The 17,130-nt window shown below is 49.2% G+C and overlaps 1 protein-coding gene across 5 annotated transcripts in view; it reads left to right on the forward strand.

Annotated features, from left to right (window-relative positions):
• The first annotated feature begins 699 nt into the window (after positions 1–699).
• palm3 (paralemmin 3) overlaps positions 700–17,130 on the forward strand; it is a 34,851-nt gene continuing 18,420 nt past the window's right edge. Inside the window, exon 1 of one of the 5 annotated variants that reach the window (XM_064324077.1) lies at positions 700–721. The gene's annotated coding sequence lies outside the window, so the exon portion shown is untranslated. Of the gene's footprint in view, positions 722–986; positions 1,577–1,899; positions 2,092–17,130 lie in introns of those variants that run through there. The other 4 variants (XM_064324076.1, XM_064324075.1, XM_064324073.1 and 1 more) reach the window with 4 other exon arrangements.

The raw sequence follows: 17,130 nt of genomic DNA on the forward strand, positions 1-17,130 counted from the left end.
GAGAGACAAATAAACCAAGATCTGAACCAAGCACCATTCCAATCAATATAAGCCAATTAAACTCTGCTGTTCGTCAGACTGATCGTACATTATGCTAATATTTTGTATATTTAGAAATAATTTTTTACATTAGGACAGTGGAATCTCTGGTTCGACTGTAGAGGGTCACTTTCACGAGCGCTAAATTAATTTTTTAAAACACTGAATGATCACATGCTGCTGGGACAGCAGTCACATTGTCAAATTAAATCACGTGACTTTTGCGTGTTTGCTGCTTCTTTGGATGAGCAGTTGAAAGAATTTGTTCGCATGATGTCAACAACGGACACCTGAATGTGAAATGTCAAGCGGCCACATGACTGCGCACTCACGCGCCCATGCAATTCCTCATGCTCCAAATTATATTACGGAGCTCCACAATATTGTGGCCATTTATTAAGCGGGAGAATGCGGGCCAAAGCGACGCACGCCAAGAGGCGGACGTTCCGCTTGTGCGCAGCCGCTCTGATGAAGTCTAATTTCTTGGCTTTACTTATTCTTTTCTCTTTTGGTGCCTCGTTGAGGACAAGAAGGGCATAAGTGATAAGGATTACTTCCAGCAAACCGTGGTTTGACCTCTTAATATTATGTACATTTTTATCCTAAAATAAACATAGGCCTACTGCAGTCCTGCTTTGGCCATTGTGTAGCCTACGCAACAATAGCTGGATTACACTAACAGGTTATTTGGCTAATGCACTTTTTTCAATATATTGGCACTGCATGAAAATTATACACCATTGCGTTCGACCTTTTATTTATTAACATAATCAGGGTTGGACCTTTTATTCATTAACATAATCAATAAATAGGGCATCTAGATTAGGAATTCGGGGAAATGGGGATATATGGTGCTCACCTATCACAGTCGTAATCATCATTATTGATTACATAATATTCTACACGCCGCCCTGACGTTTTAGGATATACCTACGAACACTTTAAGTAACGTGTTATTTCAGTCTTTTATATGCTAGCAAAAAAAAACTTTTCGCTTTGGCGATTTTGAGGTTTTTAAGGCAGTGGCTGTCTCACCATCTGCGAAAAATAACAGGAAACCAAGCACCCATTTTAACAAGATCGTTAACGTTAGCCATGTAAAAGGGGGCTGGTCACACCACAGGAACGCCAGTCAGGTATGACTGGCTGCTGCAGAAGCGCGGCGTGCCGCTGTTAATATTTGACACGTACCAACTAGGAGCGAAAGACCGGAGAAGCGGCAGAAGTTGCCTAGTATTTGAGGTCTCCTTTCTGCATTCCACATCGTAGCCTACGTTCCCTCAAAAGTCGCGTTTATTCATCACAGCACGAATGCTAGATCTGGATCTTAATATCCTTTGGATTTTCACTCGGACAAAGAACTCAGGTGTTTCTGTTGCAGAGGAACATTTTGCGGAAACATTGTAGCCCACAACACAATTTGAGTTAGATTGTGGACCGATCGTTCGTTTGGCGTCACACATTTTAGTGTTTTTAAATTTTATTTTACGTTATTTTTTAACTTTCTGAGTCGGACCTCTTTGCTCCATCGAGTAAGGTAAGGAAGCCAGTTTAGCTGTAGCTACATTGGGTGATCGAAAGTTTCCCGTATGTTTTGAAGTTTAGGCTATATTAAACGCGATGGTTGTAGCTGTTTCTTTTATCCTTTAACCGTTAAGTAGGCAGAGGCAACTCAGGCAAAAATAATAACAAATAAATAACTGAATATGATTGTTTGCTTCGCTGTTTTTGGTAAGCTTCGCAAATAGTCTTGATGACCGATCAGACGAAGATATTTTTGATGTGTGTCTGTACGAAAGTGTTGACTTGGGGACTTTCATTTTGTATCCAAAGGAAATGACAAATACCTATGCAAAGCAATGTCTTCACACGTGTCTTTCGACTGGGAGGTTGAAATTTTTAGTTTTGCATCGACTAGTTCATACTTCAGCACTAACATAGAGACACGGTTGATAACACGCTTTTGGGCAAAGCGACCCTTCCCGGGTTTTCTGAAATAAAACCGTTAATGAACTTTCGACCGAATTTGACAAGCACGTGAAGGTTTCAGACGTGAGTATGGAGTAATTCTGTTGCCTTTCGTCCGCCAGGTCAGATAAACAATATTTGCTTCTTGTACGCTATCTTTGAAGGTCGTGTGTGTCACACCTCATTAAAGCTGTATATCCATTAACCTTTTTAACTGCAAGTCTTAGTGTGAATGGAAGGTGGTTATGCAATACTAACATTTAGCATGTGGTGGAATTACGCATACGTTGCTCAGTTGATGCATCTGGAAGTAGTGCTTGTTGATGAAAACAAACTGATAATTTGTACAGAACTTTCAACTAGCCCCTGTAAGCCGGCCCAGGGCCTCAGAAAGGAAATGCGTTGCTTGTGATGTAAGGAAAATAATGAGACAAAATTAATTATATAGGAATCGCTGAAGTGCTTACGATGTTCTTTCTGATGGACTGATGCAGTCTTATCTCGTGTAAAACCAGTAGCTGCATTGCTGCTTGCAACATTTTGCCACCACCCCCTCACTGATTCCAGAACGAATGAAGAGTGTCTGAAGCTGTCATAGTGAAAAAAAATATAGCATTTTAACTGACTGCCTGGGTCACGAGCAACCAGATTGAGCCTCCGGCTTGCAGAGCAGACATTAAGGTACCCATGAGCTTTGCAAAAACGCCCAGAACAGAGAGACGCAGGGACGGAGATGCAGAGGAAGACGGGGAAATCACTGATTAAGGAACTGCTCTGATGTTTCCTTCTTGGCTGGATCTAACTCTTCTTGTGGTTCAGATACTTTCCTAATACTAAGACTTTTATCCAGGTATGTCAGACAAAAAAAAAATGAAGAAGAAAAAAACACGATCTGGTGGTGCGTGGTGCCATTGACAGGGCCTTGTGTTCGCTCGGGTTGTGTTGTATTAGGTCTGACAGGATGGGCACGTGGACGCAGAGTACACTGTCACTGGCGAATGGTGATAACACGGTAGTGAGGGCATTCCTGTAAAGGTATAACCACAATAAAAATGGAGGTGGTGAAGGGTCCGAGTCAGCTGGGTCCGGAGCAGGTCCTGCGGAGTGGCCTGTTGGCGGTGATGGATGGGGAAACATGCCAGGGGGAAATTCCTCTCTGGTGCCGTGTCCTTTGTGCTAAACGAGTTGGGCTTCCACTGTGTCATATTTCCCGCCCGCACTTTCTGCCCTGAAGTAGTTGCAGTTCCACTCGTAATGTACTCGCGCTTTTATATTCCTGAAAATGTTTGTCTTCGTGGAAATCAGGTTAAGAGATTTGTTTGCCGTTAAGTTTGTAAAGGGAAGTGAAAAAAGCATGCGAGATGTAGAATACTGGTGTTTATCTTGATGATTGGTCAGGTGGTTAGTGGTTCCTGTGTGTACAGGCACAGACCTGCCCTGCTGGTTGGACATGCTGCCTGTGTGTGTGTGTGTGTGCGTGCGTGCGTGTGGCTGTATGTGGCTGTGTAGGTGTGTGTGTGACTGTGTGCGCTTATTGGTTTTACTGTATCTGCAGTTGCTGCTGCTTATTTTGCAGTGTATTATATTTATCGTGTTGATCCACCTAAGCCTTTACTCTGTAGCTGAGGTACAGTACCCAGAAAAAATGAAAGTTGAAGAGAGCTTCTTCTTGCTTCTGCCCTTTCTCCTGTCTGAATAAGCTGCTAGATGTAATTTTGTTTGTTTAGCCTGGGAAAGTTGGCTACAGAAAAACTCCTTTCCAGACTCCCACACACAATAGCCTGCCACTTCAGAGCTGTAAATCCGCTCGATTTGACGACAGGTGGGACTATAAAAAAAAAACGTCTGCTTGCTACTGATGAGGCTCGGCCTGAACGTGCGATTATAAACAAGGAAACGGCCTCTCCTGACATAACAGGAGCCCGAGTCCTGTTATTTATAAGGTGCTCTATCATTCATGCTACATTACACCCGAATAAAGAGGCCTACTTTTGAGGGAAGTTGATCCTAGCTCTTAAGGCGAATGCAGCCATAAATCAAGGCAGTCTACGCTTTCATTCAGCAGCACAGTTTAACACTCTTACTCGGTTGCCCCGTACAGCCCTTTCCAGTAAGTGTCTGCTGAGGAAAGTCATGCCTTCTCTCTCTCTCTCTCTCTCTCTTTCTCTCTCTCTCTCTCTGTCTCTGTCTCTCTCTCTGCTTTCGAGCCTACCTGGCCTGTGCCCGTCTTGGCTCCGGGCCACGCGAAACATTCCTTTGCGCTGTGCATTCGCAGGTACGGCACTAGACCTGCGGGCCCGGAGCCCGTGGTAACGCCAGTCCGTCTGCACTGCTGCGCTGTGCCATAGCGTTGCCGAGGATCTGGCGAGCGAGCCGCCGGCGCCCTAGCCCGGCGGACCCTGACGGCGATGGCCGTAGAGGACCCCGCGCTCTGCCCTTTGCTCGCTGAAAGCCAGAAGAATCGGCGAGCGCGTCGGCGTGCGAAGCGCTCGCCGCGTCGCCGCTCCCCTTCCTGCGTTCGTTTTAATCTTCGATCTCGTCCGGCGGCGTGAGAAACGGCTCGGGCCGGAGCCGTCCGATGCTGCGCGCGCAGTTTCTCACCCTCGTTAACTTCGGGCCCGGCTGTCGCGTCTCCAGATCCAGCTGTCCGATTTGACTGCGAGATGAGCCCTCTCGCTGGAACTCTGCGGATGAACGCAGGCATTCGGCTTCTAAAATATACTTCTGAAATGTATATTTTAAATACGGATAGATATCCGTCCCCTCAGTCATGTTTTACTCCAGTTCTGCTGAGATTCATAGTTGTGATACTTACGTTGACCCATGGAATGAGTTCACTTTGAGCTTTCTGTGTTAATGTAATGCACTTCTACGACAACAGCGGGAGCACACCAGGTCCAGCCATCAATGTGTTTTATGGTTCGGACGAATCCTGTCCTTATGCTGACGGGTTGATTGACTCGTTTTGGTTTGTAGTCAGTTTACTGAAGCAGAGGTGTTGGAAGATGGAGCAGCTACATTTCTGCGCTTTGTAATTTAGTAAAATCTTTCAATAAAGATTGGCTGTAGCAATCAGTGTTATGTGCAGAAACAACTGTGGGATCATAGGTCACTTGTTACAATGATTAATGATTTAGGGTTGCACAAAAGCATTTAACTAATAGCAATCAAACTGCCATGTTAAACGCATCATAAAATGTTTTTTTAATAGAGCACATTGGCTCGATAGTTTGGCAGAGCTTCAAAAAGCAGTAAAAGAAATAGCTTATATTAACGTTCCATGAAATCGCATGATGCAACAGATTTGATAATTTATTATGCCATTTTCTGTGGAGTGAACGCAAGGCAGACTGCACTGCCAATTTTTAAAAATGGCATTTTACTTGCTTGTTAGCCTTAGCAGAGTGCTCTTTTTTTTAAAAAAAAGAAGAATATTAGCTGACTGCAAATATATGGGCTTCCCAGGCAAATGTGCTGCAGAAAGTGTAGCTGCGTGCTGAATGATATTGCTATGAGATTAAACGTGCGGAAGATGGCTTCCCTTGAGTGGCGTCAACATGAAAACCCGTTTTTGACTTGCTTCATAATCGTCCAGCCAATAAGCATCCCAGAAGCTCTTTGGCTCTGCTTTTTGGTGTGCAGGTTGAACCAGCTGCTCCCCCCCTGCTTCTGATCCTGGTTGTAATGGCTGAACGGTTACCCAGGATGCACTTGAGAGAAATCCACGGGAGGGTTTTGTGGCAAATCATTCCATTGTGAAAGCCACTTCGCAGTAATGTTTACAGTCTGACGTGATCTTTTGCACACGGAGTGGACACAGACACAGGTTTACTTTCCTCCACAGTGTGGAGTTAGATGTGAAGGTGGGAGTTAAACTGAAGATTGGTTAAATGTGAAGCCTGAAATTAAGTATGGATTTCAGAGCTTGAGAGGAAAGGCTGGAGTTGAGCTGTGAACAGTCGCTCAGTCAGTTTTTATTTTCATACAGTGCTCTTCACACCAAGGTGTCCCAGGGCACGGAGTAGCCAACCACTGTATTTGCAAAATACAAAGGCAGGCCAAAACCCAGTCTGTTGCATACACTTGCATAAAAGCATAGCCAAATTTTTGTCCTTTTTTAAATTTTAAGCCTTTGTTTCGGTATTTTTCTTCTTATCTGGAAGAGAGCTTCTCAGCAAATGTGTATAGTAGTGGAACCTGGCAGAACTGAAACGATACCAAGGTACTGCCAGTATTTGGAGACCTCCGTATTTTGGGTGAATGGATCTGGCTGTTATATAAGGTGCTGACAATTCTTCAAGATAGGAGCGCCCTTTCACATTTAAAGCTTTTTGTGCAGCATTTGCACTCCTGAAGACCGGGTGCTGAATGGCTATTCGAGCCCTGGGGAAAACACATCTGCATGGGAACAGAGTCTGACTGCCTTGATTTCACTGTCGTTAGCTGGGCTGAGTGTTCAGTGTCGGGGGGGGTTTCCCTGCATTTTATGCATTTACATTTGCACGCCGACATCATCTCTCTCTGCGTGTGGGCACAAACGCATACCACACGCGGTGGTAAACCATGTCTCTCTTTTCTTTTTTTAAAATTTGGTGACGAATACGGTTATGCAAACACAAAAAGTTTTCGAAGGCCAAAAGCTGTCGTGATGCAACTTCAGGGGTGTCGGTGGAATGCTAAGCTTTGTGTAATTGTCTTGCCAGGAGGCATGTGTTCATGCCGTTTCACCATCAACTTCACTCTGACATAAGCGCAGGACAAATATGTGATAGCAACAGACATAAGTGCCTCCCCAAACTTGTTTTTAGTAAAAATGCAAATCCTGTACTCAGAAAGCAAGACGATGATGAGCAATAGCATGCTAGGGCTTACGATGTGGTAACAGCTGTTCAGCCTGCAACGTAGTGATTATTCCTTATGGTATGTTGGGAAGAGATTGATTATAACGGTTGGGTTTCATGCCATCGGAAGTCATGTAGTAGTCTTGTACCTCTGTATGTATGTATGTGAGCATCTTGCCTTATTTAACCATCTGCTTGTGCGTAATTGGAGGCAGCTCAGTTAATCTACACCCAGAAACTCACACAGTTTGTCAGTCCACTGGCTGTAAGTTAATTTGCTTGCCTGTGTCTGTAGTGTTTGTGAGTGTGTCTGTGAATGTGTGTGTGAGTGCAGGACAGGTGGCGTAAACAGGTGTGTGTTCGTTAGGGATGGCCATTTTCAGTTACTTCCCAGATCGATGGATTGCATAACGTGCTCGGTTCCAAATTGATTCCTGCCATGGGGAAGAATCTATTTTTAGAACACGTCTTGGCCCGGTGGCACCACTGGTTATATAGAAATTGCATGGGCGCACAGCAACGCACATCAGTACCCAAGCTGTTCCATCATAATAAAGCCTTAGTTTATTGTGTCAGTAAGCACGGTCAGTGTTAGATACGACACAAAGAATTTTATTTTCAACTCACAAATGTTGCGCACCCACAAAACCAATACACAACGGGGTTGGCTGAATACTCAATTCTGATTGGCTGGAACGTGTGTATTATTTCTCCGTATTCGCCCGACGACGGAGTAGCACCTGCTAAAGTTCAGTCATCTTCCTTAAATGAGTGTGCGTCAGTCTGACTCGATAAATAAAGGGCAAATTTGTAAGAGCAAGAAAACAGTCACAAATATCATACTTGCAACAGTGTCAGCTTTATGTCCATGAATGACTGTATCGAGGGCGGCTGGTCTAGTTACAGCTTGACTACGTTTGTAGTTATATTTATATCCAAAAGCCTCCGTTTTTGGATATAATTCAGTAGTTGGCTATTTGGGTATCCGTGATGTAAAAACATGCTGTGAAACCGTTTTGACTGAATTTTAATACTAGGTAACCGGGTTGAGGTAGTCTGCTGGAAAGAGGTGGTCGCCTGTAGGGTGTGGGATGTTTTCGAGAGCGCTTACGTTTCCTTTGCCGTGGATTTGCACGTTCTGAAACGCATGTTTTCGGTACAGTGGTCGGAGGCAGTAAATTGGCCTCGGGTAATTTCCCTCATCACTGCGAATTCAAACCGCGTAATGCTCATCCACTTGGACATTATCCCGCTTCTACCACGGCTCACCAACAAAAAGCAATGATTGCAATCAAAACATGCGTTTCAAAACACATTTTTGCTTCATTCTGTTCATATTAGATTAAAAAATATCCTCTGTTAATGCATTTCTTTTTTTTTTTCTTCTTTTTTTATGCTACATATGCTACTGTATGATAAATGGATACATGGAGCCAAGCTCCAGCACATAGTTGTACACGCATTGTCTTTATGAGAAAATAAAGATCGAATAGGCACGTATCTGACGAGCAATCGATCAGTTACTCGTACCCATGCCCAGTTTCCATGTGACTGCAGTATGCCTGTGTGTACCTCTGAGGTTGTGTGTGGATGTGGTGTGGGTAATTTAATTGGCCGGTGGTTGTGGTTTATATGTGAATGTGCCCCTGGGTTTGTGCATCTGTTGTTGGTGTGAGTGTGCTTGTCTTTGTCTGTTGGTGTGTACAGTATGTCTATCTATAGGTGCTGCAAACCTTATGGTGGTGTGTATATTTATCTGTGTTTCCGTTACATGGGTGAGTTCATCTGGGGTGTGGTGAGAGTGATGGTGGAGTGTGTGTGGTCTCTGTGTGTGTGTGAGCGTGCTAGTATGTGTGTGCGCACGCGCATGTGCATATATGTGTGTGTGTGTGCGCGTTTGTGTGCATGCGTGTTTGTGTGTGTTACTGCCAGTCTTTAGTAGGGACACAGTGCGGGCCTCCTCTGAGAGTGAGATTTGGGGTTAGCAGTCGGCATGCTCAGCACGCAGGGACAGTCGAAGGTGTCTTGTCAGAACTCGCCAGAGCAGGTGGCCCCACCGAGAGCCCATACCCACCCGCCGCTCCCCCCCCCCTCGCCCCCGCCCCCCTCCCCCCTCGCTCTCCTGAGCTACACTCCGGCTCTGTTTCACATGTGACGATTAGCATTTGTTCAAACCAAATAAGCGTTTTGAATTTTAAAAAAAACGGTTTGGGTTTCAGTCAAGGACAGCGGGAGCACAGCCGCGCATGAAACACGGCGCCTTCTCCAGCCTCCTCTTCACCCTGCTTTAGGCTGCCAGCTGCGGCTCTGCCCGTCTGCTGGAGCCGCCGGGCAGTCCTCTCGGGGGGGCCTGAACGGGTGATTCCGGGGGTTTGTGGGGCTCTTGAGATGGCCTGAGGTGTGCGGGGACAGTGACTGAGCGTCCTCCTGCACTGGCTTGTGCCTCTGCAAAGGGAGGACCCCACCCAGCCCAGGTGCTCAGTGCCAGAGGAGTCACTCTGCAGACGTCGGGCGTGACCTCTGTCCTTGAGCTGACTCGTGTGGAGGGGCATACAATTGGAGGGACCTGACCTAGCCTGGCCTGTCTTCCTCTTCCTTCCTGTATTGGCAAGTGTTGGGGGTGTTGGAAGTATTGTGATTGATTCTGAGTGCTATCGTTGTTTTTTCCCCCCCCAATTATCTTTGAGTACACTTCCCCCTATTCACAAAGCATGCGTAAAGACATCATCTATTGCGTAAGTACAAATAAAGACAAATTAATCTGGTGTTTGAATTCTAACATGAATATTAATGTGTTTTCTCTTCGAGCGCTGTAATTAATGTTTGTGAGTTGTCCGCCTTGGGAGAAGATTTAAAAACAGGATGAGGAATTTGATTGGATGTTTAACCAAGCATGCAGACAAATCACAGCCACCTCCCACAGGAAAATGAAGGCTCTGGTTGTGAGCCTGCGAGTGCAATTTATTTTTAGATTATGTTGAAGAGCTTCGGCCTATTTAAGTGTCAATGTGGATTCGGTGATGTGGGGAGTTATAACTCGACAACATCCCTCTCCTCTTCTCACAGTGGGGGCCCTCAGTGTGTGTGAGAAAGGGAGTAGGTGTTTTTGCATGGCTGTGTGTGTATGTGTGTGCGTGTGTGCAAGAGAGACAAAGAGATTAAATGTTTTTGTGTGTCTCTGTGAGTTGGTGTTATTGTGTGGCTGTGTGTGTGAGTAGGTGTTTGTGGGTGTGTGTGTTTGTGTGAGTGAGAGAGTAGGTGTTATTGTGTGTGGCTGTGTGTGTGAGCAGGCGTGTGTGTGTGCGCATGTGTATGCGTGTGTGTGAGAGAGAAAGAGATTAGGTGTTATTGTGTGTGTGTGTGTGTGAGAGTAGGTGTTTGTGTGGCTGTGTGCATAGGTGTTTGTGTGTCTGTGTGGCTGTGTGTGTGTGAATGAGAGAGTAGGTGTTTGTGTGTGGCTGTGTGTGTGTGCATGTGTATGTGTGTGTGTGTGTGTGAGAGAGAGAAAGAGATTGGGTGTTATTGTGTGTGTGTGTGTGTGTGTGTGTGAGAGAGAGTAGGTGTTATTGTGTTTGTGTGTGTGTGTGTGAGAGAGAGAGATTAGGTGTTATTGTGTGTGTGTGTGTGTGTAGTGTGTGTGTGAGAGAGAGATTAGGTGTTATTGTGTGTGTGTGTGTGTGTGTGTGTGTGTGTGTGTGAGAGAGAGAGTAGTGTATGGTGTTTGTGTGTGTGTGTGTGTGTGAGAGAGAGTAGGTGTTATTGTGTGTGTGTGTGTGTGTGTGTGTGTGAGAGAGAGAGTAGGTGTTATTGTGTGTTGTGTGTGTGTGTGTGTGGGAGTGGAGAGAGAGAGAGGTAGGTGTTATTGTGTGTGGTGTGTGTGGTGAGAGAGGTGGAGGTCATTGTTGCTGTGGTTGTAGAGAGAGGTAGGTGTGTATTGTGGGTGCTGATGTGTAGAGAGAGTAGGTGTTATGTGTGTGTGTGTGGTGAGAGAGAGAGATTTGTGTTAGTTGTGTGTGTGTGTGTGTGTAGAGAGATTAGGTGTTATTGTGTGTGTGTGTGTGTGTGTGTGTGTGTGTGTGTGAGAGAGAGAGAGAGAGTAGGTGTTATTGTGTGTGTGTGTGTGTGAGAGAGAGAGAGTAGGTGTTATTGTGTGTGTGTGTGTGTGTGTGTGTGTGTGAGAGAGAGTAGGTGTTATTGTGTGTGGCTGTGTGTGTGTGTGTGAGAGAGAGAGTAGGTGTTATTGTGTGTGTGTGTGTGTGTGTGTGTGTGTGAGAGAGAGTAGGTGTTATTGTGTGTGGCTGTGTGTGTGAGAGTAGGTGTCTGAGGGTCATTTCCTGTCCTTTGGTTAAGCTAATGAGCACGGGGTGTGTAAGATCCAGGAGGCCCTCTCGCACATGCATCTTAACCCGTAAACGTTCCGCCAGTTATCCCTGTCAGAGTCATGTGGGGAGAGGAGTCGGAGTCAATTTTCCACGCTTAGACGTTCCCGCGATTCGCCGGGTCGGGGCCTAGCGAGGTTTGCGGAAATCTCCCGCCGCGGCTCTACGCGAACAAGCGCAGAAACATTCCTGGACGAATCGCGGGAAAAGGTTACGGTGTTCTTACTGAAGACCTTTCGTTTCTGGAGCGATTTCTTTAATGAGCGGCCCGCTGTACCGGATCTGCCCTCTCAACAAGTCTTGCTCAAATACGAGACTTTTGCACGTAGAAGATATTATTGCTGCATCGTGTGATCTTTGCGAGGGGAAATTTGAACGTTTATTTTTGGAATGGAATAGGCAGTGCCTTTCTCCTTGCGTGACATGACTTTGTCTACTGCAGAAACACCCTTAGAAAACGTCATCGTGGTCTCAGAAATTGCTTGTGTGCTATGAATAGGCTACTTCTCCTTGGTAAGCATCGCTACCAGGCTCTTCCACTTTCAAGTGGCTTTTTTCAATCCAATGTAGCGAGCCGGCTAGCGCCACATATCAGTGTCACATATAGCCAGCTATTTACCTTGAATTACGTTTGTTGTGTTGTCCCAAAAAGAACTCTGCGTATCGATTTTCTTTTTCTTAAGCTGATAGCTTACGGTGACACTTACGGTTTTTCTAAAGACTGTTACTCTTCAACTGTGTTGTGTTGGTAGGGTTTACATCTCTGCCTAAACTATTATTCAGAAAAAATATCTGGCTCTTTTAAAGATGAACTGGCGTAACATCAGTTTTTGTCCTGCGTGGTTTTGGAGGGTGGACGTCCTGCCTCGCCCGGTCTATCCGAAATGGTCGTGTCGAGTGTGAACTGACTCGACACAGAATCTTTCCATATAGGACTCTTATGTATGAGAACCACTACGTATCCCGGGTACTTGAACCCAGCAACGTTGCAGGTTCTGTGTTTAAAAGCTATGGAGACCACACACCCCTATGAGGGGCACAGGACCATCGTTCATCAGACACAGAGAATTACACACACACATACAGGTGCGCACACACATACACGCTCACACACACACACACACACACACACACACATGCTCACATACACGCTCACACACACACACACACACGCTCACACACACACACACATACACGCTCTCACACACACACGCACACACACACATGCTCACATACACGTCACACACACACACACACACACACACACGCTCACACACACACACATACACGCTCACACCACACACACACACACTCACACACATGCTCACATACACGCTCTCACACACACACAACTCACACATGCTCACATACACGCTCACACACACACACACACATACAGGTGCGCACACACATACACGCTCACACACACACACACACATACACGCTCACACACACACACACACACACACACGCACACACACACAGATGCACACTCCCCCGCTCTTCTGAGTGGAAGAGTGTAGGATCCAGTAGGGGAGTGACAGACGGCTGTCTCTGAGCGCTCCAGTGAGCGCCCTGGGAGAGCTGTGACATCTGGCTGCCGTGGCGACGGTTGGCGCGTGCTTCAGCGTTTGGGTTTGGACCGGCGCTCAGAGACGGCCGCGGCCTTTCGCCTGCGCCGCGCGTCGGGCTGATCTGGAGCCGCGCTCGCTGGGCGTGGCACCCTGCTGTCTGCGCTCCGCACGCGCTCCCTTTGCTCCGCGTCTCAGACCGCGTCTCTGTCACTGCTCCCTGCTCCCTGTTACAGTCATCCCCCTCTCCTCTCCTCTCCTCTCTGCCTCCTATCCTCTCCTCTCTGTCACTATCCTCTCCTCTCTGCCCCCTCTCCTCCCCCCTCTGCCCCTATCCTCTCCTCTCTGCCCCCTCGCCTCCCTCCTCTGTCACTATCCTCTCCTCTCTGCCCCTCCCTGGCCCCCTCTTCTCCTCTCTTCCCCCACTCCCTCCTCTCTGCCCCCTCTCCTCCCCCTCTGCCCTATCCTCTCCTCCCTCCTCTGCCCCCATCCTCTCCTCTGTCTTCCCCTCCCCCCTCTCCCCTCTGTCTCCCCATCGCGCTCCCCACTCCTCTCTCCGCTCCGTAAGGCCCTAATGAGAGGAATAAAGACCCGGGCCGTCAGGGCTGTGAGGTCTCTCTTCCCAGCTGAATGAGAGCAGCTGGAGGTCCCCGCTTACTGGACAAGCGCAGGCTTTGCCTCCGTTATGGATGGTGTTGGGTAGGGGGTGGGGGGGCGCAGTGCTGGCTTACAGAAGGGAGGGGTGGGGTGGGAGTGGGGGTGCGGGTGGGGAGGTAGGCTGAGCAGGTACTTTGCTCCAGCTGCTCCAGGTGCTCAGCAGCGTCGGGTGCAGCTCTGCGCACAAACAGTCATTATCTGGCCTCTGAGACCAGGATGTCAGAGCGGTGAGCTCACAGCGCTGCCCAGGAATGCTGACTGACAGATTTAACAGCGACGGGCTGACACCGGGAGGAAAGGGCGTGTGTGTGTGTGCGTGTGTGTGTGTGTGTGTGTCTGTCTGTCTGTCTGCACGTGCACTCGCTAGCAGGTCGGCTTTTCGGTCAGGTGACCCGCGGCCTGTCGAGCCCCCACCCCCCCACCCCCCACCCCCCACCCCCTTCTCCCTCGCCACCGTCCCACACCCTGAACGGAAACAGGAACTCCTCCCCTTTCCCGCGGGGTTGTTGGGGACCAGTGAGGACGCGGTGTCTCCCGGTCGCGGGCGCAGGCTGGCTCTGTCTGCGGAGCGGCTTGTCCGCGGGGCCCGTGTGAATAGAGACGGCCCGCACGCTCCGCCGCCGAGCGTGTCGGCGTGTGAGGCGGCGTGGGGGTGGAGCTCGCTACGCAGGCTTGGGCAGGAGGAACAGGCTGTTTAACTGTGACAGGCTCGCGCTGGGGCGCCGTGGAAACCACCCCTCCCCCCCACCCCTCCCCCCCCACCCCTCCCCCCCCCACCCCCCCCCTCCCCTCTCCCCTCCCCGTTCACACGGGCCAGCTGAGAGCCCAGCTCGGCGCTTTGCCGGCGCAGGTTAGCCAATCGCGCGACACCTCGGGCGTTTCGGTCGACACCCGCGCCCCCGTGTAATGCGACGCCCCGGCCGCGGCGAGGAGCGGAGCGGAGCGAGAGAACGAGCGGGGAGGAGAGGCGAGAGCTCCCCCCCGCCCCCCCCCCTCACCGGTGCTCAGCGACGGCAGGGGCGGGTCGCGCGGAGGAGAGAGGGGTCTGGGGTCTGTGAAGCGGCGGTTTCTGTCGGAACAGGAGTGCCATTGTCCGCGATCGGGCGGCCCTGGGGAACCGGCGGACAGAGAGCGCATTGATCTGCCCCGGGACATCAGCGCCTGGAGAGGGGGGCGGCCTCCGGGGCCCGGTTTCAAACGAGCGCGAGCGAATCGCTCATTACTCTCCCCGCTAATAGAGCTTGGCCTCTGCTGATGCGGGACGGGACGTACGCAGCCTGACGGGCCCCTTTCTCAGCCGCGTTTAGGAAAAGGCCTTTTTCCTCACCCTACCTTTACCCTTCTCGTCTCGGAAGGCGATGGAATTTCGATGCATGTCGAGAGAGTGGATTAACCAGTTTCTGTGTGCGTGCGTGTGCGTGTGTGTGTGTGTGTGCGTATGTGTGTGTGTGTGCGTATGTGTGTGTGTGTGTGTGCGTGCGTGCGTGCGTGTGTGTGCGCGTGTGGATTGCACTCAAACTGCGCGTTTTGATTGTAGTCAAAGTGAGGAGCTGGAACAGGATGTCTGCTCGGGGGGCTGTGTCTCTCTCCTGTCCGTGCTCAGCCTGCGCTCGGGGCCTGCGTTTGGGGCCTGTGCTCTGCCGCGGCGCGGCGCTGGGCTGTTGTCACAGGGCTGCGCGTTAGCGCGCTCGGTGGAATGCGCTGTTTTCCTTCCCTTGACCCGCCGCTGCCCGGGGAGCGGGCCGTCTGCGGGGCTGCAGCTGCTTTTACCGCATTTTTAAGATTCCACTCAAACCCCCCATGAGCCCAGCGCACACACGCACACACACACACACACGCGCACGCACGCACACACACACACACACATACGCACACACAAACGCACACGCACACACATGCACACACACACACGCGCACACACACATAAACGCGCACGCACACACACATGCATACACGCACGCACGCACACACAAATGCGCACGCACACACATGCACAACCACACACATGCGCACACACACACACACAACCACACACGTGCACGCACGCACACACACACAAACGCACACGCACACACATGCACAACCACACACGCGCACGCACACACATACATACAGGCACGCACACACACATAAACGCGCACGCACACATGTATACATGCACGCACACACAAACATATGCGTACACACAAATGCGCACACGCACATACACACACACAAAACGTGCACACACACATACACACACACACACAAACGTGCACACACGCACGCGCACACACACACGTGTATTACTCAGTCTTGCACACATTTACTCTGCCATGCACTGTTACCACACACGTCGTTAGAATCTTAAATATGACCCTTCAGCAAAAAGGGCTTGAGAATAAGTAACTGATTTCAAAACTCCTGACACTCATGTGTAAAATTAGAGAGCTGATTGTCTTTGAAGGGCTGAATGATACTTTAAAGGTCAGAAAGATCTGGCTACGGCTGTCAGTCAAGCCTGCAGTCTGGGACTGTAAATCATTTTCATGGAGAGCTGTGGCTAGCCAGAGGAGAATGTGGCATTTAAAGGGGGTTGGTTTGCTTTGGAAGGTGATTTCACAATAACCTGATAGGACAGGGAATGGAGGAGCTAGACTGCAGTCAGAATGTGCAAACGCCCCCCCCCCCCCCCCACTCTCCCCCAACTCACAACTGGCTCTCTGCATTCCTGATGTCCGTAGCCCTCGACAGTTTCACGTACAGCCGCATACAGTTCAGTTCTCCTGAGTCAGTCAGACAGTCGACTCAGTCAGTCTAGTCAGTCAGTCAGTCAGTCTGTCAGTCTGTCAATCTGTCAGTCTGTCTGTCTGTCTGTCTGTCTGTCTGTCTCTCTCTGTACTACTCCTGGAGCAAGAAGTAGGCTCAGGACAATGCTGTGACAGTCATGACCACAGACACGTCCAAGCAGCCGGACCCAGGATGTTCCGCCAGCGTGCCCCTTTCACACTGCAGTGCGTGTGGCTCCACTGCTGGGAGCACCAGGCACAAAAAGACGCAATTTCCCCCGCAACGTGGATGCCTATTAAATCCATTACTGGGGAATCGGGGCCACATGCATTACAGTACACTGTGACCGCATCGCCCTGTAACGAAGTAGGTTTTCATTTGAATGCCTACTAAAGCTTTTGTGGAGGATTTATTGCTTTAATTAGTGCTGTAATAGTAGTAATATGTAATGGTCTAAGATGGACTCGCAAAATTTTATTGCACTATAATTGTAGAAAGCCGTGAGAAATTAGCCACTAACTGCATAGGCGCTGCCGCAGTTTCGGACTATAAAACCATGTCCTTCGCATAGCGATTTATTTTTTGCCCCGCACAGGTCACCCCTGGGAGAATTCCCCCAGCATTGTTATTAGGACAGGGGCCAGGTGTGTCCTCTTTCGCCGGGGGGGGGGTCAGAAGGCCTCAGCCTGCGGTATAAACCGTAGACGCCTCGTCTGGGGAGGGCCGTGTGCTGGTTTCATATGAAGTCAGCGCCTCCCCGAAATGGGTGGTGCTCACCATTTCCCCCTCAGCTTTACTCGCCGAGCAAGCTGGCTGAGAATCTTTTATTTAGAGTCCTTCGCCGCCGTTCAGAGTCGCCTTGTCACAGTCACCTTATCCCTGAGGGTCTGACACAGAAAATTATTT

This window comes from Anguilla rostrata, chromosome 2 (genome assembly GCF_018555375.3).
Source record: "Anguilla rostrata isolate EN2019 chromosome 2, ASM1855537v3, whole genome shotgun sequence".
Taxonomy (NCBI): Eukaryota; Metazoa; Chordata; class Actinopteri; order Anguilliformes; family Anguillidae; genus Anguilla; species Anguilla rostrata.